Raw genomic sequence first — 25577 nt, 5'->3', positions numbered from 1 at the left:
TAATTCTAATTTTTTACTATCACAAGCAATGTTTCCGTGGACATTCAGAACATGCAGTCTTCAGCGTAGGAAAGGACTGTTCTCATTGTCTTTTAATTCAATTTTCCACAGACCTTTAGAAGCTCTCTTGTACTTGAGGGTTCCGATTGGGTACACACTAGAAATAGAATTATTGGGTTATAGGATATGAGTATCTGCAACTTTATCAGATGTTGTCACATTCCTTTCCAAACTGGGACTTATCAGTAAGTGTTCTCAATATCAATATATTGTGGTGACCCCCATGTGCAGCAGAGATAAACTGTTCCATAGGCTCTTTTTTAAAAATCATTTTATTGGGGGCTCTTACAGTTCGTATCACAATGCATACATACATTCATTGTACATATGCTGCCATCATCATTTTCAAAACATTTCCTTTCTCCTTGTGCCCTTGCTATCAGCTCGCTTTCCCCCTCCCCCACCCTCCCTCCCTCATGAACCCTTGATAATTTATAAATTATTTTTTTCATGTCTTCCACTATCCACTGTCCCCCTTGACCCACCTTTCTATTGCCTGTCACTCTGAGAGAGGGTAATATGTCCATCATTGTGACCAGTTCCCCCTTTCTCCCCTCACCTTCCCCTTACCCTCCTGGTATCTGTACTCTCATTGTTGGTCTTGAGAGGTTTATCTGTACCGGATTCCCTATCTTTTCAGTTCTTATCTGTAGCAGTGTACATGTTCTGGTCTACCCAGATTTGTAAGGTAGAACTGGGAACATGATAGGGGGAGGGAGGAAGCATTAAAGAACTAGAGCAAAGTTGTATGTTTTATTGGTACTATAATGCACCCTGACTGACTCCTCTCCACCTTGTGACTGCTCTGTAAGGGGATGTCTACAGATGGGCTTTGGGTCTCTATTCCACCTCCCCCCTCATTCACATTGATAATTACTTTTTGTTCTGGGTCTTTGATGCCTGATACCTGATCCCATTGACACCTCATGATCACACAGGCTGGTGTGCTTCTTCCATGTGGGCTTTGTTGCTTCTCAGCTAGATGACCGCTTGTTTATCTTCAAACCTTTAAAACCCCAGACACTGTATCTTTTGATAGCCAGGCACCTTCAGCTTTCTTCACCACATTTGCTTATGCAACCATTTTGTTTTCAGCAATCATTTCAGGGAAGGTGAGCATCACAATGCCAGGTTATTAGAACAAAGTGTTCTTGCGTTGAGGGAGTACTTTAGTTGAGGCCCAATGTCCATCTGCTGCTTTAATACTTAACATATAAATATATGTATATAGCTCTATTTCCCTATCATTATATATAAGTATATTTGCATATGTACATGCCTGCATTCAGTTTGACTGTAATCTTTACAGAAGCAATTCACCAGGCATTCGGGCACAGAACCACTGGGTGAGTCTGAATCGGCAGCCTTTAGGTTATCAGGTAATTGCAAACAACTGGCACCACCCAGGTCACTACTGATAGAATGAACTGGATAGAACTGGTTGGGTTTGTGTTTTATTTCAGTGCATTACTTGGTACAGTTCGGTTTTCATTTTATTTTATGTTTTGCAAATCTGATGGGTAGGAAATTTTTGCTTATTACTGTTTTATTTGCATTTCTCTGCTTCTCAATGGTAATGAGACACTCCTCATGTATTTATGAACTATTAAATTGTCTTCTTTTTTCATGGATTCTTCTCCTTTGTGAATTTGTTTTTATTTTTTTCAGTTTATTTCTCTTTCCCTTATTCATAGATAGAAATGGTTTAACTAATGTAGATCCTAATCCCTCACTGGTTTTACATCTTGCAAGTCTCTTCTGCCAGTGGCTGGTACTAGGTATTAGGGGACTTCAAACAGTTGGTGGGGAAAATATCTATTACCTTTTGATTCCATTTTTGAAGCTTTTAAAAAAAACCCTGTATATTCACTTTTATTATAGTCAATTTTGTCACAAAAAATTTCTATATTGAAGTGAACACATTTCTTTCTTTCCCTGCTACATGTTGTGTCTTGAGATATCTTTGCTTATTCTGAAGTTATAATATTTTCTTCAAAAAATGTTTAGAATTTTTCTCCTCACTTTTAAATGAGCAATACTTTTGGATCTTTTTGTGACTTTATCGTGTGGTAAGTGTCTGACTTTGTTTTATTTTTCAGCACAGAGCCTCAAAGAGTCCCAGCATCATTTACTGAAGGGTCTACCATTGCCTCACAGATTCGTAAGTCATGTGCCCTTTTCCATGCCTGTGCGGATTTCTCTCTCCTTATTCTTTATTATCAATGACTTGCCAAACCATCACCTATAGTAATCATTTTAATTACTGTAGCTTTTTAAGTATTTCTATTGTCCCTTTCGCTTTCCTTCATGTTTTTACCCAGAAATGTATGTTAGACTGCAAACCATGTGGACTAAACTCAACAAAATTTATTCATGCCATGAAATTCCAGACCATCCAGATGATGGCCAACTGTGTGCACTGACAGAAACATGAAGACCTCTGCTTCCAATTAATAGGGAGTTTGAGGAAACAGGAAATGGAACTTAGGAGGGAACCAGGAAATGCGACTAGAACCAAAAGCAACTGTAGGTTTAATTTAAAAAAAAAAAGAGGTGTACACTTGCACTTAGAATCCTACTTCATTCCTGTTGTTTTCTTGAATAAGTCTTTTGAGATGCAGTCTGATTGGACAGCACCTGGGAAAACCTATACCCACACTCATAAATGTTTTGATGTAATGACTTGATTCTTGAATGAGAATTCTTTTATGGAATAAGAAGGCGGCCCTGCCTGTTGCTGTTCAACTGTAGGAGACAGTCACTCATTTGATGCGAAAAGTCATGTTCAAATATTTGTGTCACCACCTCTTCAGGAGCAGTGAAGCTAGAATAATGTGAGGCGGCACATGTAATTGCTCTGGAATCTGCCTGCAGCTGCAGTCCTTCTGTAGACTGATCAGTGGGGTGAGGCTTGTGCTGAAGCTGAAAAAGCTTCCCAAAGCACTCTTGAATCAAACGTTTGCTCACTCTGGATTATTAACAAAGGTTTGAAGGGCAGTGATTCTGATAGAGACCTGAGCAGGATATTAATAAATATAATGTTTCATTAAAAAACTTAGAAACTGCTGTACTGTTTTACATTCTCACCAGCAATGTATGAAGGGTCTGGTTCCTGCACATGCTCACCAACCCCACTTTCTCTCTTTAAAAAAATGGTAGCCATTCTAGTGAATATGTACTGCTATCTCAACGTGGTTTTAATCGGCATTTCCCTAGTTACTAGTGATGTTGAGCATCTTTCTTTATAGATAATGATAAGTTATTATCTTTTTTGGTGAAATGTCTATTAAAATCTCTTGGCTGTCTGTCAGGGGAAGCCAGCCCCGAACACATCATTACGGGTCTGGTAGGCACAATTGTACAGTGATAATAAGTAAAGATCATAGTAAAGTTATAGGGAACATGAGAGATAGAAGTGAGGTATTGAAATAAATGGAGTCAGACACAATTCATGGTAGCATGCTCACCTCTGCCCTGCTAGATGGTTCACGTGGAAGGAGAGAGATTTAATGCTAGCCCAGGCTTTTTATCTTCTCTGGGGACATGCAAGCCCCCTAATTACAGGTGAGGGCATACTAGGTAATACAGTAATCAGAAGGGGTGGTCTAGGGGCATACATGCAATAGGAAGAGGGATTGGGGGTATACATGTGACAAGATGGGCGGACCCTAGATTCAAGATGGCGACTTAACCTTGATCATCTTTGGGCAGGTTTGACCTCTCTGGGGTCTCCTACAAGGAAACAGACTGCTACCATCCTTATCAGAAGGGAGTGGGCCCTGTTTGTTGTGGGATAAACAGTGGTGACTACTTGCTCTAGATGGTTGATAGCTCTCAGGGAGAATAACCCCTGACCTACTTCTGATGACCTCCAAGTATAGTCATTCCCAAGCAACTGCCTGGCATATATTTGGGGGAGACAGCTTGGGAGAAATCCTTCTGTATCCCACAGCTGTCTTCAAACAATTCAAAATGTACAGATGACTGCCCATTCTATTTAGAATAACAAGGGACCTTCGTATTGAGAGAAGGAAAAAATACAAGTGAAATCAGGGTATATTTCTTTATTAAAAATATATTTTGGGGGGGTTTCTTTAATTGGGTTTGTACATAATTTGGGATAATTTTGTGTTTATATTAAAATCTCTAATTATTTTAGTTGGGTTAGGTTAGCCAATCTTAACTTTTCTCAAGGTTTTAACTCTTAGGATATAATTAGTTTGAATACCATGAAATTGCTGGCTTTTGTAGGTCAAAATAGCTAAGTTTCAGCAATTTCACAGGACTCAATACTACAAAACAGGCTGTAGCCCCCTGAGCCTCATAATTTCATGCTACAAATATTTATCAAGGGTGTTAACATAGCTATTGTTCTCAGGCAACTCCCATCCAAGTGGGGTAGTCTGTAAAATAGACCAATAGCAGTAAAACAGAATGAGAAATGCAATCACACAATAAGATACAGAGTAAAGAATGATGTGATAGTCAGCTCAGTCATTTAGGGTAGGCTTTGACAGATAAAGCTCCAAGTGACTGATTCAAAAGGAGTTGACTGAAACAGTAGAGAACACTGAGACTATAGTCTTGCATCACTCTTTAACCCTGTAACTTGAGTCTGTCCTCTGAAATCACCCTTTAGCCCAAGAGCAGAGTGGCACACAAAATAAAGGTCATTACCCTTAAGATCAGTGCCCTTCTTAAAATCCACCGGCATGAGACCGAAAGGTTACCGATATGTAAGAAGCAAAGAGGAGAAGGTAAGGAGGCAGATACACTAGAGTACAGGAAGGGAGCAAACAGGACACACACAATTCAAGAGAATGTTGGCATACTGTGTTACATGTCACCAATGTCATGCAATGGTGGAAACTGTCAAGTGGGAACCTCAATTGCTGTGTGAGCTTTCACCCAAAGCTCAATTTATTTTTATTATTTAAAAGGAAAGAGTTGAAGCTGGCTGAGGAATTGAGAGTCTCTTTCCAAGGGCATGAACTACACACAGAAGATCTCTGAGGTGTAAACCAAGGAGATAAGTTCAAGGAGGGATGCTGCTATATTCTTTGAGATGGCTGGACCATGGGGAAGGGGCTAGGATGGAGCTGCAGAAGAAGAATAAGGACAGGAAGTAGACAAGGGATCAGACAAGTCAAGATTGTGAAGGATCTTGCATGTCATATTATAAAAGTGTTTTTTGCTTTTACTTTTTAGTAACCATCAAACTCTGTTTCTTTTGGTATGAAAAACCTTCATCTTGATTTTTTTTCTTTTATAACAATGATCTCATACAATATGTGTCCTTTTGTGGTCAATTGGCTTCAGTCAGTCTACTGTCTTCCAAATCTGTTCTAGTCACGAGGTGCTTCAGAGTGTCATCATTAGTCTTCAGGGATGCAGACTATACTATTGTGTGTTTGTGGGTCCATCCTTCCACCATTGAGCTTTGAGGGTGCTTCCATCTTCTTGCTGTTGTGAACAGTGCTGCTGTGAACATGGGTGTGCATAGATCCATTTGTACTAGATGTCTCTTACCTTCCTTAGGGTATATACCAAGTCAAGGTGCTGAGTCCTATGGCATTTTTATTCCAGTTGTTCAAGGATTGCCATACCATTTTCCATAGTGGTTTCATAGATTTACAGTCCCACAAGCAGTGGAGGAGGATTCCAATCTCTCTGCACCCTCTCCAGCAGTTTCTTTTCTGTGTGTTTCTTGTTCTTTAACTTTTCTATCAATGCAGCTGCTGTCTTATCATTGTTTTAATTTGCATCTCCCTGATAACTAATAATCATGTTTTTCATATGTTTTGGCTGCCTGGATGTCTTAAAATTTTCACTGCCATTGAGTCGATGCTGACCCATAGCGACCCTATAGGACAGGGTGAAACTGCCCCTATGGGTAACTGTTTACGTGAGTAGACAGCCCCCTGTTTCTCCTGAGGAGCTGCTGGTGGTTTTGAACTGCTGACCTTTCAGATAACAACCCAACACATAACCTCTGTACCACCCAAGCTCCTGGATGTCTTAGAATGAAGACTTTGACTGCAGAATTATATCAACTTAAATGTCATTAAAACTTAGAGAGTTAATGGAAAGTTTTAAGCTTGAAGGTAATATTCATCAAATCACCATTTTATAAAGAAAACTGTGAACCGAATAGCAGAAGACTTGCTTGGAGGCTAGAAGTATAATAGATTTAACTTAGATAATAGTTTTTTGAATGGACAACATAGAAGCAAGTGAGATGTGCTCGAGGTGAATTCAACAGGGCCTAGTTCCTGAAAAGTTTTGCTATTGATTGAGTTTTTTTCTGAAATGTAATACATTTTTTAATGTAATGCAGTTTTTCTTCTTCTTGTCCTCAATCACCTCATGTGCAGATGGAAGCTGGAAAATGAATAAGGGAGACAAAAGGAGAATTATGGTGTTGGAGAAGAATATTGAAAGTACTGGGGACTTCCAGAAGAACAAATGAGTTTGCTTTAGAAGAAATACAACCAAAATGCCCCTGAGAAGTGAAGATGGCAAGACTTCGTCTCACACATTTTGGACCTGTCATCAGGAGGGGCCAGTCCCTGGAGAAGGACGCCCTGCTTGGTAAAGTGGAAATGAGCTGGATTAACACAGTGGCTGCAATAATGGACTGAAATACAGAGACACTCGTGAGGCTAATGCAGGACCAGCAGTTCCTCATTCTGGAATACGAATGTGTACGGTCACTGTCCTCATTCTGGAATATGAATATGTACGGTCACTGTGAGTCAGAACTGGCTCAAGGGCACTTAGCAACAAATATTCACACAGTTCACACAGTGAAATAGGTTCTCACTTACCAAGTTCTATACACATTGTTCATTATCAATTGATGTATTTTTCACGATTTGTTAGCACTCTGATTATTTCCATTCTGGTTATTCAGTTTCTATTAATTTAGCTCCCCTAGATTTCCTTTGAGCTAGGGTAAATGTGCACTGTTTGGTTTCATTAGACTATTATTTAGAGAAGCACTATACTTCCGAGTGAGATGATTTATTTTTGAATCAATCTGTCATTTGGCTGAAAGGTGACTTCCAGGTGACTTCTCTTTTATTAGTTTAAAGAGAATCTGAGGTGATAGCTTCAGGGATTTCTCTGGTCTCTACCAGTCCAGGAACTCTGGTCTTGCTAAAGGGATTTGAGTCTTGTTCTACATTTAAAATGTCATGTGCCTCCCCTCCGCCACCACTATCATGACCCCAATTCTACTTTACAAATCTGGCTAGGCGAGAGCATGTTCACTGCTACAGGTAAGAGCTGGAAGCACAGGGTATCCAGAACAGATAAACCCCTCAGGACCAATAATGAGAATGGAAATACCAGGAAGGAAAGGGGAAGGTGTGGGGAGAAAGGCGGAACCGATTGCAATGATCTACATATAACCCCCTCCCAGGGTGACAGATAACAGAAAAGTGGATAAAGGGAGACATCAGTCGGTGTAAGACATGGAAAAATCTTTTTATACATTATCAAGGGTTCATGAGGAAGGGAGGGTGGGGGAGGGGAGAAATGAGCTGATACCAAGGGCTCAAGAAGAAAGCAAATGTTTTGAGAATGATGATTGCAACAAATGTACAAATGTGGTTGACACAATGGATGGATGTATGGATTGTGATAAGAGTTGTACGAGTCCCTAATAAAAATGATTTTTAAAAAGTGAAGGGGTAGAGTCTAGCCAGTCAATCAGGTCCCGGCCTGATGATGCCTCCTTGTGGGCATGCCTTCTCATGAGGATTCAGAGAACTTCCTCTCTCTCTGCCATCCTCTTCCTGCTGACAGGCCATGTGGAACCACACGGAGACCTGATCTAGCCATGCAGCAGAGACCTGCACCAGTTCAGTGATGCTTCCACCGCCACAAGATCCACAAGACTTTTCACCCACTGATCTGTGATCTTCCTACATGCTACGTCATTGCCTGTGGCTGTGTGAGTATGAAGAGAGATTTATGGCCTAGTATAGGACTTACGGGCTAATATCAGACTTATGGACTTGATCTGGACTGGGCTGGGATGTTTTCTTGATATACAATTGCTCTTTGATATAAAGCCTTTTCTTATAAATAAATAAATGAAATGTCACGTGTTTTAATTATTGAAAGTTCGATATGAATGAAATAACTGGATTATGGCTTCATAAAATTGGTATTCTGAACACCTTCCTTATTGTTAATTAGCTGCCCCACATATGCAAAGTAAGCTACTTCTGGATGGGTTCAACTCACCAAACTTCTTGTTTGTGCCACCCAGAGACCCCTAACATCTTCTCAAGAAAACAACCACTGCATGATTGATACAATCACTTGCCTTTGCCATGCAGTGAATTATTCAATATGGCCTTGTAATCATCATCTTGGTTACTCCCACCAAAGGACCTTTACCTCTGGGCTATAGGTAGGGGAAGTGGAAGAAGAAACTGATAATAAGATACAATTATAATTTACTTTTAACAGAATTACTTGTGATTGCCCGCCTGCCAGAGGGATATAAAATAGCCATCTCAGAGGCAGGGAATCTCATCACCAGCAAGAGAGAAGAGCCAGGAGGGTAGTGTGTGTTTTGGACCCTAAGGTCCCTGCACATTGAAGCTCCTTAATCCAGAAAACAGCAGTGACATCAGAGAAATAACAGAGGAATGGCAGAATAGCAGCAGTAGAACCAAGAGCCAGAGCATGAGACATAGCAGTGAACTTCCCAACCCACAGAGCAAGTGAATCAGAGTGCTTTCAGGCAGGAAGCTAACTTTACTCGATTGATGTATGTATGGATTATGATAAGAGTTGTATGAGCCCCAATAAAATGATTTTTTAAAATAAATAAATAAATAAAGACCGGGTTCTATGTTTTAAAAAATCAAGAATGGATATTGAATGTTATAAAATATCATTTCTGCATCAACTGATATAATCATATGGTTCTTATATTTTCTTTGTTTGTATGGTGGAGTACATTGTTTTTCTAATATTAAACCATGCTGGTATGAGCCCTACTTGATCACGAGAGACTATACATTTTTTTCTAAGAAGACTGCCTCTTTCCCTAGCTGAGCAGCTGCCGTTCAATCAGCATCCCAACACTTAACTCACTGAGCCCCCTGGCAGTTTTTTAAAGCAAGTCAGTTGAGACATAATGAATGGAACCATATTCTTCACAGTCTTCATTTTGAAGAAGGATCCTTTTCTTCGTTTTGAAAGATAGCATCTCTGGTATCTTAAAGGTGGAGTTAAATAATGTCAGAGTCATTTTATCTTCACATGATTTGCAAAAGAAGACAGCTAATTTTCTCTTCATTTCTCCCCTCCCACTAGTGACTAGAAATCATGAGCCATGAAAATAATCTCAGAAAATGAAAGCTAAATTTTTATATTTAATTATTAATTTAGATCAGGTTTATTTGAGATTAATGTGTCTATGAAATTTTAAATAAATATACTAGTCTTTCTAAACTCCTCTCATTTTTTTCACTAAAAATTTACCTCAGAGTTCAAATAAAACAAATCTTTTCATAAAAATTTCCTTAGTGATCCCCTCATAGAGGGGTTTAGGAGAGGAGATGGGTCAGTCAGGTTGCGAGGTAGTACCGATGAAGAACACAGCTTTCCCCCAGATCCTGGATGCTTCCTCCCCCCCGACTACCATGATCCGAATTCTACCTTGCAGGACTGGATAGGACAGAGGTTGTACACTGGTACATATGAGGGCTGGAGGCACAAGGAATCCAGTGTGGATGATACCTTCAGGACCAAGGGTGTGAGGGACGATGCTGGGAGAGTGGAGGGTGAGTGGGTTGGAAAGGGGGAACTGATTACAAGGATCCACATGTGACCTCCTCCCTGGTAGATGGACGGCAGAGAAGAGGGGGGAAGGGAGACTCCAGATAGGGCAAGATATGACAAAATAACAATGTATAAATTACCAAGAGCACATGTGGAAGGGGGGAGCGGGGAGGGAGGGGAAAAAAAAGAGGACCTGATGCAAAGGGCTTAAGTGGAGAGCAAATGCTTTGAGAATGATTGGGGCAGGGAATGTATGGATGTGCTTTATACAATTGATGTATGTATATGTATGGATTGTGATGAGTTGTCTGAGCCCCTAATAAAATGTAAAAAAAGAAAAAAAAAAGAAAATGATTAGGGCAAAGAATGTACAGATGTGCTTTATACAATTGATGTATATATATGTATGGATTGTGATAAGAGTTGTATGAGCCCCTAATAAAATGTTTAAAAAATAAAATACAACCAAAAAATTTCCTTAGTGATTTTTATTAAACTGAGGGAAAGCATTATATAATATGCTTTATTATAATAGGTAGTGTTGCTTCTAGTCAGTGAATGCTGTGTGACAGGACAAATACTTGGCACAGAAATAACTGGTACATGCACAAACTAATCTTCCCTGAATCCAGCTTAAACTCTCAAATGCTGACTATGAAACAAAGTGTACTTTGTAATATTAAAACAGACATCTCAAAATGGAAAGGAATAGTTGTCTCAAATCCATAGTTTACAACTACTCACTACATTCCTTTTAATAATTAAAGTAACATTTAAATGTTATCAGCATTTTTTTTTCTAGACTTAGTCTTCCTTTATATTCTTTGACTCATCAAAGAGAAGAAACCTGCTGTCTGTTTCTGCTACCAATGTTTGTCTTTTGCATTTGGTTCCCTTCAAGCACTCCTCACTGACCCCCCAACTCTACTGATCCCACTATGGCTTTTCTAATGTGAATTAGAATCACAGAATGTGAATTATTAAAATCCGTTAATGGCCTGATGATAAAAATGCTGCTTGTTGAGTACAGATGTTAAATTTTCATTATACTGGATGCTAAATTAAAGAAAGTCTGATAAAGCCAAAGTTGCTTTCAAACTCGTCTTTCTGTTTTTTGTTTTGTTTTTTTAGACGTGTTTTTTCAAAAGTGATTTTCAGTAAACCTCGTAGAGGCCACATCTGACATCCTCTGACTACACAAGTGAGATGCATAATTCAACTCCACACAAACCTAAGGCTGAGTGCCCTGAGACAGATATCAGGCATCTTCTATCCATCTTTCCCCTATTCTGACACCAGCCATTCCTTCCACGACAGTCGATTCTTCTGCTGGGTGAGATGGTTCATTGCAATGGCAATGAACTCACAGGTGTTACTTAGAATTATGGGGGTTTATTAAGGAAGTTAACAAATTATTATCAGGCAAAAGCAATAAACACTAAGGATACAGTCACTGGTGCACAGAAACACCTCTCTTCCACCAGTAGCCAGCTCTCTTTCCAATCCTCAGCCTCTCATCCACAGAGTCCTCCGGTTCCCATGAAGGATAGAATTTTTAAAGAAAAAGAACCCTTTCTGTAAGTACTTGGTTGATTTGAAAGTTATTACAGAGAATACTATAATTGACCAGTAAGATGCACTCTGGCTCTGTTGCCCAGCTAGTTCTTTCTTAATTCTTCTGGGTAATGTGAAAAGCAACAGCATGAAGGCTGCTGAGTTTGCTGTGGGTGCCATCCAGTCCGGTCCAACTCACAGGGACCTCCAGACAGCAGAAAGAAGCACCACCCAGGCTGAGCCACGCCAGGCTTGTTTTCATGTGTGAGTCCAAGGTAGCAGCCATGTGTCAATCCATCTGCCGTAAATCCAATTCCGACTCATGATGACCCTACGCACACAGAGAAGAACGGCCCCATAGGATTTTCTTTCAGAAGCACACCTCTAGGCTTTATTTCTGAGACATCTCTGCCTGGATTTGAACTACTGAATCATTTGCACTGCTCAGTGGTTCCTTAATTGCCTAACTAATGCCCTATTGCTGCTTGACAACCAACCAAAAAAACAAACTCTCTGCCATTGAGTTGACTGCAATTCAGAGTAACCATTCCTAGTGTTTTCGTGACAGTAAATATATCTGGGGCCAGGCAGCTCCGTCTTTCTCCTAGAAAGCAGCTGGTGGGTCCAGACTGCTGAGCTTTAGGTTAGCAGCCCACTGTGCCACCAACTACCCCGCAAATGTATGACTTAAGACACGCATTTGTTCACAGTTTTGTGGGTCAACAGTCTGAGCTGGATTCAGTTGGGTAATTCCTTTACTAATTTTGTATGGGTTATGCATATAGTTTGCTGGCACAGTGATGGGAGCTGAATGATCTCTGATAACTGTGGGAATCTAACAAATGTCTTCCCACAGATTCTCCCCTCACAGCTATGCTGCCTTAAAGTGAGCACATGGTTGATTCTGTCTCCCTGTAGAGGCAAACATTCCCTGATTGTCTCCTCCCACCGAGATACCCTTCCCCACCTCATGCCTCCCCACAGTGCAGGTATCAGTTTTCCTCACCTGAACTCAGAGACTTTACTGTGATTACCACCCACCTTGTGGCATATGTAACTACTGAATATGCATGTCTTATCGCTACCTACAAATAGCCCCAAAACAATAAAGATACTCTCTCCTCCGGTCTCCAGTCCCCTCTCCTCCTGTCCTCTCTCCAGCCCTGTCCCATCTCCTCCAGTCCCCTCTCCCTCATGCTCCTCTCTGGTCTCCAGATCTCTACATGGACCATCAAGGCTGAGGTGAGCATGCTACCATGAAATGAGTCTGACTCCTTCATTTTACTTTCTCTCCTATCTTAGTCTCTATAACTGTACTAAAGACTTTATATATTAAAGCTGTACAATTGTGCCTGCTGGACCCATGATGATTTGTTAGGGATTGGCTACCCTGACAGATGGCCTCACATATCTAGGTGTATACAACTGGCAAGTTGATCTTCTTTTTCTATATTGTTTCCCATTCTTAAGGAGACCGGTCTCAACTTCTTTACATGATACTCTCAGGATTCTACAAAGGTCAGAACTCTCACAAGGTCATTTATTCATGCCAACAAACCCAGGGATAGGGGAACAACAAGTGATCTAGAATTGGTGGTGAAGAGGGCTTAGGATGCCTGGTGGGACTTGATCAAGGGTAATGTAGCCAATAGGCATTACTGAAACCCATATGAAGGCCGAACATGATAGTGGGACAAGAGGAATATAAAAGTAAATAAAAGAAAGAATTAGGAGGCAAATGGCATTTTTAGAGGTTCAAATATAGGCATGTACATATGTAGATATATTTATATACATGATAGGGAAATAGATCTATGTACATATATTTATATGCTAAGTATTAAGCCAGCAGACAGACTTTGGGCCTCTACTCAAGTACTCCTGAAAGCAAGAACACTTTGTTCTAATACCCTGGCATTCTGTGGTGCTCACCTTCCCTGACATGATTGCTGAAGATAGAATGGTTGCATAAGTAAATATGGTGAAGAAAGCTGATGATCCCCAGCTGTCAAGGGATAAAGCATTTTGAGAACGATGATGGCAACAAATATACTAATGTGCTTGATCTGATGTATGTATGGATGGATTGTGATAAGAGGTGTACAAGCCCCCAATAAATTGATTAAATAATAAAAAAGAAAAAAGAGATAAAGCATCTGGAGTCTTAAAGGTTTGAGGATAAACAAGTGGTCATCTTGCTGAGAAGTAACAGAGCCCACATGAAAGAAGCATACCAGCCTAGGTGACTATGAGGTGTTGATGGGTTCAGGTATCAAGCATCAAAGACCCACAACAAAAAAAAATCATACAGATATGAATTAGGGGGAAGGCAGAGTGGAGACCCAAAGCCCATCTGTAGACAATTGAACATTCCCTTACAGAAGGGTCACAAGGAAGAGATAAGCCAATCAGGGTGGAGTATAGCACTGATGAAACATACAGCTTTCAAAAAAAAAGAAAAGAAAAGAAACATAAATCTTACTCTAGCTCTTTAATGCTTCCTTCCCCCAATATCATGATCCCAAATCTGTCTTACAAATCCGGCTAGACCAAAGCATATACACTGGTGTCGATAAGAACTCAAAACAAAACAACAGCAAAAGAACTTAAAACAGAGGGAATCCAGGAGAGTTAAACCCCTCAGGACCAATAACGAGAGTAGTCATACCAGAAGGCTAAGGGGGAGATGGGGAGAGAAGGGGGGGACCAATCACAATGATCTACATATAATCCCCTACCAGGGGGATGAAAGTGGGTGAAGGGAGACAGTGGTTGGTGTAAGACATGAAAAAAAAAAAAGATAAATTATCAAGGGTTCATAAGCGGGGGTGGGGAATGAGCTGTTACCAAGGACTCAAGTAGAAAGAACATGCTTTGAAAATGATGATGGCAACATATGTACAAATGGGCTTGCCACGATGGATGGATTGTGATAAGAACTGTAAGAGCCCTCAATAAAATGATTTAAACAGGGAAAAAAAGTCACTTATTCAACAGTCTACTTGTGAAAGCAGAGTAAAAGTCCACCTCAGACTCAAGTGCAAGTAGACATGGACGCCAGCTCATGAGTAGAGCTGCTGTCACACTGCTAGGGACCATGCAGGCAGGGAGGGCACTGGAGTTTCATTTTTATCTAGTCTGTTAGGTTCCATTGAGTTGACTCCCACCCACAGCAACCCTACACACAAAAGAGTGAAACCTTGCCCAGTCCTGAGACTTCCTGACAATGGGGTCTATGCCTGAACCAATTGTTGCAGCCACTGTGCCAATCCATCTGGTTGAAGGCCGTCTTCTTTTTCCTGCCCTTTGCCCAGTGTGCTGCCCTTTTCCTGTCTACACCACGAAAAAGAGCTCCAAAAATTTAAGAAATAATAAGAAAAGAGATGAATAATTTGAGTTCATAAAAATTTTAATATCTTAGGCCACCAAAAAAATACCATGTGATGGTGAGATTTTTATGTCTACTTGAGGATATGGGTGGAGTGTGACGTATCAATCACGTCACAGTCTGATGAATCTTCCTTGGAGGTGTGAGGTTTTATATGAGAGACTCTGAGCAAAACCAAGCTTTTTACTGTCCCTCCCACTTTTACCAGATTGCATCCTACATCTGATTTATCAGCCTCTTAGTATCTCCCCAAGATCCATCAGTAGACTACCAACCTTGGATTCATTTGTCGGACTTCAGATTCATTCAGTTCTGCATCCACCAGTCTGTGACTCTCCTGCTTAATCTTCCTGCTACCTGTTTTTTACCTCTTGCAGCTACTCTAGTCAGGAAAGCCTTCCACTTACAGACTTGAACTGGCCTGGATGTACTTACTTCTATATCGGTGTAAGCCATTTCTTGACATAAGTCTTTTTCTAAATACATATATATATATGTCAATTATTTTGTTTCTCTATAAAACACAACCTAAAACATACCATACATAAAGTAATAAATAACAAATTGGAAAAATCCAATTGTTGGTTCAATCACCTGGGAGAAAGAGAGACAGGAAGGATGCCAGCCTTGGAAAGCATTTATCTAGGTTGCCCTCCAATCAAGCCATGACCTGATTAAACTCTGCCCACATGTTCCTATGGAGACCTAGTTGGCACAATAAAACTATCACAACAAGCGATAGAAAAATAAATGCAAAAGATCTTTAACCATGAAAGATATTCAACTTCACTCTTTAAGCAGAAAAAATTTAAACAACAGTAAGATATCATTTGAACAAATGTCTAAATGCTCTACAAAATATTTTTGCCAGGAAGCAGACATTTTCATACACTGCTATTTTGTGTCTACAAAACTGTATGATTTTTAAAGTAGAAATGTTGCAGTAGCTAACAAAATTACATGTATGCTTGACTTAAAATTCCTGTTATAAGGAGGTTTTGTGTCAACTTGACTGGGCCAAGGTTCTCAGATGTTTGGCAACAATCCCCCATGATGTGATCAAAAACAATGTAATCAACTCCGTGATGAGAATGGGATCTAACATAACTTTTTAAAAAATCATTTTATTGGGGCTCATGCAATCCACACGTACATCAGTTGTGTAAAGCACACTTATATATTCGTTGCCCTCATCATTCTCAAAATTTGCCCTCCACTTGAGTTCTTGGAATGAGCTCATTTTCCTTTTTTCCCTTCCCCTCCCTCCCCACTCCCCCACCCTCATGAACCCTTAATGATTTATAAATAATATTTTATCTTATCCCACACTGCTAGGAGTCTCTTTCACCCACTTTCCTGTTGCCCATGCCCCAGAGAGGAGGTTATATGTAGATCCCTGAGATCGGTTCCCAACTTTCTACACCCCCTTTCCCCCCAGTATCACCACTCTCACCGTTGGTCCTGAGGGGTTCATCTGTTCTAGATTTCCTGTGTTTCCAGATCCTAACTGTACTGCTGTCCATCCTCTGGTCTAACCAGGTTTGCAAGGTAAAACTGGGATCATGGTAGTTGGGGGAAGGAAGTATTTAAGAACTAGAGGAAGGTTTTGAGAGTTTCATTGTTGCTACACTGAACCCTGAGTGACTTCTCTCCTCCCCACTACCCCTCTTCAAGGGATGTCCAGTTGTCCACAGATGGGCATTGGGTTCCCATCATGTGGTCCCCTCATTCACAATGATATGATTTCCACCACCCCACCCCCCGCCTTTGGTGCTTGAATCCTGGTCCCCTCAGCCCTTCATGATCACACATGTTGGTGTGCTGCTTCCATGTGGGCTTTGTTGCTTCTGGGCTAGATGGCTGCTTGTTTACTTTCAAGCCTTTAAGTCCCCAGATGCTATATCTCTCGATAGCCTGCCACCATCAGCCTTTCACCACACTTACTTATGCACACATTCGTCTTCAGCGTTTATGTGAGGAAGGTAATCACACAATGATGGTTTTTGTTCTTTGGTGTCTGCTACCTGATCCCTTCAACACCTCGTGATCACACAGACTTGTGTGCTTCTTCTCTGTGGGCTTTGTTGCTTCTTAGCTAGATGGCCACTTGTTTGTCTTCAAACCTTTAAGACCCCAGATGCTATATCTTTTGATAGCCGGGCACCATCAGCTTTCTTCACCTCGTTTGCTTATGCACACATCTGTCTTCAGCGATCATGTCGGGAAGGTGGGTATCATGAAATGACCGATCTAACACAACTTAATTAACCCTGTGGGCAACCAGGAGTTGTAGGTTTTTTTTCTCAAGGGGTCGGTGTGGTGACAGGGAGATTCCATAGGCGTGATCTTCATAGATTTTCTCAATAGATACCGGATAAGATCTACATACCTACCAGGAAGCCCATAAGCCTGGGTGGCACAGTGGTCATGAACTGGACTGCTAAGTTACTAGTGTTGTGAAATTTTATTACACAGTATCCTGGGTCGACTCTATCACCAAGATCATCTTTTATGACCACTGAGACTTCCACTTTGTTTTCAACTTTCGAATCCCAATCATCAGTTATTATCAATGTATCTTTGTGACATGTTTGATCCATTTCAGACTGAAGAAGTTGGTAGGATTCTTCAATTTCTTCATCAGTAGCTTTAGTTGAATAATATATATATAATTTGAATAATAACTGCACTAACTGGAATTTTTCAACAACAAAAAGAACAAACACACTGGCATCCAATCAATGCCAACTCATCAACCCTATAGGACAAGGTAGAACTGCCCACGTGAGTTTTTGAGACTTTAAAAAAAATCATTTTATTGGGGGTTATACAGCTTCTATCACAATCCATACATACATCCATTGTGTCAAGCACATTTGCGCATATGCCATCATCATCATTTTCAAAATATTTTCTTTCTACTTGAGCCTTTGGTATCAGCTCCTCATTTTTTCCCTCATATGTGAACCCTTGATAATTTATAAATTACTCTTTTTTCATGACTTACTCTGACCAATGTCTGAGACTAACTCTTGACACAGGCAGAAAGCCTGTCTTTCTCCCAAGGAGCAGATTCATTATACTATTCTTGCTACCTTTGTTTGAAATTTTCCACATTAAAAGGTTGGGGTTTTCTTCAATGCTTTTTTTTAATCAGGAAGCTCTTCTTTCTGATGGATATTAATGTGGTTAAATAAAATGCACACAATTGTGATGATTCATCCTGCAGTTATGAGAAAAGGCTGCCAAGATGAAGCCAAAACATTCTTGATAACAGAGCAGAATAATAGAAACAACCTGGTTCATAACAGCGCAGCCATGGGAGAAAACAATCCTGGAGCCACCTGACCTCTGGATGTATGGTAAATAGTAAACATTATCAAATAAAAAAGAAGATCCATTTTAAGCTGGTTTCTGTTACTTTCAGTAAAAACAATCCTAATGAGAACCTTGAAGAAGAGTATATCGTGTGTGTGTGTGTGTCTGTGTGTGTGTGTAAGATCTGTGAGAGGCTTAGAGTTGCTGCCCTGACACTGTTTAGTAAAACAGCATCCCCTTTTTGTTGTTGAGAATGTACGCAGCAAAACAGACACCAATTCACCCGTTTCCACATGTGCCTCCCAGAGACATTGATAGCACTCTTCTGGTGATGCAACCAATCTCAACCTTAGTGTCTCAATGCTTCCTGCTCTATCCACTTATGGGGTTGCCATGATTTTGAATCGTTGGCAGTGAGTTTGAATTGGCTTGGTTGGTACTAACACAAGTTCACTGACCCCCAAGGCTCTTAAATAATCTTTGAAATTGCTGTGACAATGTGCTTTTAATGGCACATTGAAGGTTTTAGCCTTGGATGCAGAGCTGATATTGAGATAAAGTCAAGAAATTCCAAGGTACTGTCCTGCTCCTCAGGGTCACCTTGCTCTGCAACGATTAAGTTTTAAGATCAAGTTTATCAGGCTGCATGTTCCCCCCTACCCATAGGACATATTTCCCCTCAGGAATCTCTTTAATCCCTAATATGTACAAATGTTTCCATAGTACCAGTACAGTTCAAGCATGTCTGGTTCTCAGATAATGTTCTAGTTGTCACACCTGTTAAATAGACACACACACATATATGTATATATATATATGTGTATATATATATATATATATATATATATATATATATATATATACTTTTAAAATCCCTGAGTGTGTCATTTGTTCTCTAAGTGCAGCTACTAGATTTCATTTATCATTGCATTCTCCCACAATGCCTTACGCATCCCTACATAGAACATAGCAGTTGGTGGCTGACAAGTCAGCTCCCCCTCAGAGCAACCCCATGCATAGAGAGTGGAGCTGCTCCAGAGGATTTTCAAGGCTGTGATCTCTCAGAAGCAGATGGTTGGGGCTTCCTTCCAAGGCCCCTCTGTCTCTGTTCTAATTGCCAGCCTTTCAGCTAATAGTCAAACACTGAACCATTTCGCCACCCAGAATTCCCTAGCCAGCACATATAAAATTCCCAGCCACTGCCATTGGATTGATCCCAATGCACAGTGACCCTATAGGACAGAGTATAAATGCCTTTTTTTGAGTTTCTGAGATTGTAAATCTCAGAAACAGAAGCAGATGTGTCTCCTTACAAGGTACTTGTGGGTTTGAACTGCTAACCTTGCAGTTAGTGATTCTATATGTAACCCACTATACCACTAGGACTCTTAAAAAAAAAAGTTTAAGTTCATCAAAGAGAGACTTGTTACAAAAGATAGCTGGATATAAGGAAGAAAAATGATAGGCATGGAGTGAAACATTATTGAAAGTTCAGCCTTAGTCTGGAGTCTTAAAGGGTTGAAGACAAATAAGCGGCCATTGAGCAGGGAAGCAACAAAGCCCACATGGAAGAAGCACACCAGCCTGCGTGATCATGAGGTGTCAATAGGATCAGGTATCAGGCATCAGATGACCCCAAACAAACAATCATATTGATGAAAATGATGGGGGTCAGAGTGAAGACCCAAAGTCCATCTGTAGACAATTGGACATCCCCTCACAGAAGCCTCACAAGGAAAGGATGGGCCAGCCAGTGTGCAGTATAGCACCGACAAAACACAAAACATTCCTCTAGTTATTTAATGCTTCATCCCCCCACTATTATGACCCCAGTTTTACCTTAGTGGCTAGACCAGAGCATGTACACTGGTACAGATAAGAGCTCTGGACACATGGAATCCAGACAGATAAACACCTCAAGAATAATGGGAGTAGTGATTCCATCAGGGTAGGGAGAAGGTGGCGGGAGAATGGGGGAACCGATTACAATGATCAATGAATAACCCACCCCTACCCAGGTGGCGAACAACAGAAACATGTGTGAAGCGAGACAGCAGAGAGTGTAAGATAGGAAAATGATAATACTTTGTAATTTATCAAAGGTTCATGAGGGTGGGAGGGTGGAGGAGTGAGGAAAAATTGAGGACCTAATACCAAGGGCTCAAGTAGAAATAAATGTTTTAAAATGGATGATGGCAACATATGTACAAATGTGCTTGACACAATGAATGAATGGATTTTTATAAGAGCTGTAAGAGCCCCCAATAAAATGATTTTTTTAAAAACGAAACAAAGTTCAGCCGGAAGCAAGACGATCATAAGCAGCAAGGCCAGACTTTATGGAATTCCTGAAGCACAGTTTCAGATCACATGAAAAATCTCGTGCACAGCCCAGGCTGGTCTGTGAAAGGCACACGGAATTAGCAAAGATTAGCTACCACTGTATGCAATCAAAATTCATCTTTGTCCATACTAATACTGTGTTGTCTGCTAGTCTGTAAGCAGAAGGTACTAACCGTCGTATGGATTCTAAGCAGCCCGAGAGTCTGTAGTGCTTTCTTCTCCTCAGTTCATTGTAACACTTCTTTCAGAACAAATCTCAGTGCACAGTTCTGCACAATGCGAAAAATAAACAAGTGGCTTTTATGGCTTGTAACTCTGACCTTGGTTTTGGCAAATCAGCAAAAAATACATGTGTGTTTTCTCTCTCTCTCTCTCTCTCTCTGTCGGATCAAATCACTTTAAGGTTTTTGTGGGTGTGTTAGGTTGCTAGAGAAGCAAGACCAGTGATGCTTGTATGTGTTTGAATATAAGAAGAGATTTATAGAGAAACGGCTTAAATAGTGGTAGAAATAGGTAAGTCCAGTCCGGTCAGGCTTCTCGTGACTTGTGGAAACTGATGAACAGGAAGCAGGATAACAAAACAGAGGTTGCTGGGAGCACAGGATGGTGGATGCAGAAGTAAATGCGCCCAAAGTCAGCGAAATGAATCCACAGTGAGTAGTCCATTGACGGAACCAGAGACAAGATCCAGCTCCAGCAGAAGGCAAAGGGCCAAAGTGTATATGATTCTGCTCGGTCTCTTCTCATCCCCAAAGTGTCATCAGACTGGTTCGATGAATAAGTTGAACTCTATCCCTACCCTTATCCAGGAATGTCTAGTTGACCTAATCCATAACCATCACACTGGGGAAAAATAGTGTTTTATGTGTAATTCACTTTTAATAGGGTTATATGAGGATACTTTTTTTAAGTGCATTGAAAATTTCCATTACCTTTTCATTCAAGTTTTCCATGAACTTTAAAAAATCTTCTCATATATATGTCTGAATTCAAATAAGAACTTTAACGTTGCTCAAAAGAAAAAGCCTTAAATTAACATTTTCTGTCTCTCAGCAGGATTGGAAGTAGTGTGGCTTAATACATTAACTATATGATATCTTGTGGAGTATCATAGTATCATGCTAGTCAAAGTAGCTAGGAACTTAATTTCTTTTACAGCTTTATTGTAATGTAATCCATATTCTACCCTGTTTACCTTTTAAGTTGCACAATGTAATGGTTTTTAGTATGAAAAACACCAAACTCACTACCATCAAGTCGATTTAGGTTCATAGCGACCCTATAGGACAGAGTAGACTTGCCCCTGTGGATTTCTGAAATGGTGACTTGTCTCTGAAAGTTAGACAAAGAGAAAGACAAAGCCCTGCCTTTCTCCAGAGGAGCCGCTGGTGGTTTAGAACTGCAGACCTTGCCATTGGCAGCCCATCACATAACCGCTTCTCCACCAGGGCTCCTTTCATTATGAAAGGTCTTCAAAAATTCATGGAAATTTTATATTATGGGGAAAAAAGAAACATAGGCTTTAAAAAATGTTTTCCACCAAAATAAACTCCTATTCAACTACTAGAACAAGTCTGAACAAGATCCCGTTAGAGGCATTAAGAAGGACAGCAACCAATTTGAAAAGACCCCGTCTCAAAGCAACATAAAAGAAGAATGAACATCAAATTTTCTAAACGTAAGTGGCAGAATGGTGAAATCATTTATGCTTTAAGAATAGTTTATCGGGACAATACATCAAATAGTCGCCAGTTTACAAATGGCTACCTCATTTTAAGATGGGATGAGATGAGATTGAAGAGGAGGCCTTCAGTAGCACACCACCCACATCGATTTTAAAAGACACAATTCACCTTGTTCATGGTCGAATGAAGAGGACTAAAGATTAGAAAGAGCAATAATAGTCAACACCATGGAAATTTCGCTTGGTTCATTGTACGTAATTCTGACTGAAAAAATAAAGCTGAGGGAACTTTTCACTCGATGGATACCAACACTGCTGCCCCGAGATCAGCTGCAGACAAGAGAAGAGCTTTCCAGGCAGATTTTACACAAGTGAGGTCATCAAGATCTTAAAGCATTTCTTTGAAAAGGAAATGAAATAGGCCTTTTTTTAGGACAGTTTTGCAGACAAAAGTACAACCAACACAGTAACTACCAAGGAGTAGGAGTGGTCCAGATAAAGCAAAAGTACAGCTTGGGATAAGGATCTACACGCTACAACTCAGGGTAAGGATCCGGATCAGGATCAGGAAACATGTCGGCAGAGTCTGGAAGGCTCCCTTCCTCATTGCAGAGCAGATTACAGAACAGATCCCTCGGCGTTACAGCAAGCAGGATATAGCACACCTCCTCTGAGCCGTGCAGAATGTCTGAAGACAGACCTCCCCTTGGCCCCTTCAGGACAGAGCTGTCTGCCCACCAGTTGACACGGCTGTGTAACAATTTCCCTGGGTGCTCTTAGCACCACCACCGGCTCTTGGTCTTTTCTGGACCTCAGGCCCTTCCCAGGCCTGTTGCTGTCCTCAGAGTTACAGCTCTTTCAGGATACAGCTCTTTCTCCCTCTCCCTCTGTCTCTCTTTCTCTGCTGTTTCTTCTCTCTTCTGGCCTCTTTTCCTTTTTCTTCTGTTTTGTGAACCCTCTGTGGAGTTGACTGTATATATAATTCCTCATCAATTGCAAAGCACGGCCTTCCAAACTGGGCGGCAACTTAACCTCAGTGAGGAGGAGCAGAGGCTGATCTTGAGACTGTTAGATCCCTCGGGGGAGAGTTACACCTCGGTCCTTGGCTCCACGCGAGAAAGAATTAACGTTGAAGCCTGGCTTGCGATCCACATGGGTTTATAGAGAAAAAAAAGCAGTCTCAGGTTCTACAGTGAATGGAACACAAGCCAGACAGAGTCCGTTGCACGGTTGTGGGACTGCGGCCTGGCCGCTCCTGACCAGTAGCAGCCGCTGGGAGAGAGAGAGAGAGAGCCCAGAGCAAAACCTTTGGCTTTTCAGGGGCCCTGTTAGGAGGCATGGTCGACAATACTGGTTGACCCCATTGGCTGAATCAAATTCACCTGGCTTAGATAGGCCAATCTAGGTGTAACGCCCACCTAGGTGTACCACACCTTCAGAAGCTCAGACCTCTGAGCATGTACAATGGATGCCCCTGTCCCTATGCGAGCTACCTAACAAGACAGGCCTGCATTCATTTCTATGGTGCCTGCTCATTTAAAAGCACTTCCAGGTCTTCTTACAAGGAGGGCTTTTATTCTCCAACAAGGGAGAGTGGGCTTTTCTGCAGGGACTGGGGGTTGAGAAAAAGCTAGGCGATCAAGACATAAGTTCAACTCTCCAGATATCTCCATTTCAAATCGTATGGTCTCATTCCTCACCCATAAAGACCCTGCTTTGGAACAGGATCTTGCCAAGGTTGACAACAGGAGGCTCTCTTCCGTTCCACCAGCCGTGCAATTCAGTCCTGTACCTGCCTGTGCTCTGCCTTCTGTCTTGCTGTAAGAACCTGAGGGTCTTTGACACTTTGTTTATATAGCTCATGGAGAGGCCTGCGCCTGTCCGTTTTTGTCTTCAGTCGTGCTCAGGGGCCTCCTAATGCCACAGACCTTGTTCTGTGTACTTTCCAAATACCAGAGGCATCAAGCCAGCCAATGCCATCACCGTCCTCCTCTTGCATACACGACAGCAGCAGCAGTCATACGGGACTCTGGGCTGTTGGGGTGGGGCTGGGGGAGGGGATGAGAGTAGGGGTGTAACCCGCATAGCAGCTGGGGGTAGATGAACTGTAAAGGGAATCTAGGCAGAGCATCAGCATGTCCACTACCATTTCCCAACTGACTCCAAGTACGAGCTAAAATCTGACAAGAGCCTACATGATCTAGCTCAGTGGTTCTTGACCTTCCTAATGCCGTGACCATTTGATACAGTTCTTCATGCTGTGGTGACCCCAACCATAAAATGATTTTTGTTGCTACGTCATAACTGTAATTTTGCTACTGTTATGAATCATAATGTAAATATCTGATATGCAGGATATATCTTCTTTTCTTTTTTATGTCTGTGTGTGTTGTATTCTTATTTCTTTTTTTAATCATTTAATTAGGGGCTCATACAACTCTTATCACAAACCATACATATCAATTGTGTAAAGCACAAGCCCCTGGCATCAGCTCCTCATTTTTTCCTTTCCCTCCCTGCTCCGCCCTCCCTCATGAACTGTTGATAATTGACAAATCATTATTTTGTCATATCTTGGACAGGATGCATTTTCCTTGTTATAAATTGAATATAATTAGAGCATAGTGATTAATCACACAATATGTAATTACATATTGTGGAATATTTGTTTTTTGGTGGTCTTTGGTGACCTCTGTGAGGGTCGTGAGCCGCTGATCTAGATGATCTGGCCGTCTTTCCATACCACTCCATCTGCTCTGAGACCATCTTTATCGTCTCCCGCTGCCTTACATCACTCTAGCAATGCTGCTCACCTTGCAGTGTCGGTCTCTTTTTAAAAAAATTCTAAACTTTTATCTAGAAAGTTCAGTAAAATAATATGGTATCACTATTCAGAAAAAAAACTTTACTCTTACTATCATTTAAATGGAAAACCTAGTCAGAGGGGGGAGTGGAGAGGGAAAGGAAAAATTGAGGAGCTGATGCCAGGGGCTTAGGTGGAGAGCAAATGTTTTGAGAATGATGAGGGTAATGAATGTACAAATGTGCTTTACACAATTGATGTATGTATGGATTGTGATAAGAGTTGTATGAGCCCCTAATAAAACGATTAAAAAAACAAATGGAAAACCTAGTCATTTAAAAACATTGTCAACAATGAAATTTATAAAAATAATTCTACATTTATAAGATGAATCATTATTTTACCATAACCTTGCAATTTCTTGAACCTCCCCACTCCCAGCCCCTCCGCTCTCCTGCTTCAGCTCCTGTTCTGTTGTACTTCTCTGGAATAACCCTCCTCTGAGTCCCTCTAGACGAGCACTCCTGGACGTCCTCAGTCCTTTAGCCGGGAGTTCCTTTCTTAGGCAGGCGGCGCTCACCGCCCTATCAAAAATCAACTCTGCCCCTTATATGCTTCTTGCT

At 41.0% G+C, this 25577-nt stretch overlaps 1 long non-coding RNA gene across 1 annotated transcript in view; it reads left to right on the top strand.

The window, feature by feature from the left end:
• The window catches only part of LOC142442632 (uncharacterized), a 65695-nt gene extending 58071 nt beyond the window's left edge, over window positions 1–7624 (top strand). Inside the window, exons 3-4 of the long non-coding RNA XR_012783448.1 lie at window positions 2160–2221; window positions 6435–7624. This is a non-coding gene — a long non-coding RNA (uncharacterized LOC142442632). The remainder of the gene's footprint in view (window positions 1–2159; window positions 2222–6434) is intronic.
• Window positions 7625–25577: the final 17953 nt, after the last annotated feature.

Source organism: Tenrec ecaudatus, chromosome 3 (genome assembly GCF_050624435.1).
Source record: "Tenrec ecaudatus isolate mTenEca1 chromosome 3, mTenEca1.hap1, whole genome shotgun sequence".
NCBI lineage: Eukaryota > Metazoa > Chordata > Mammalia > Afrosoricida > Tenrecidae > Tenrec > Tenrec ecaudatus.
The sequence above is the reverse complement of the archived record's forward strand: the minus strand, read 5'-3'. Positions and strand labels throughout refer to the sequence as shown.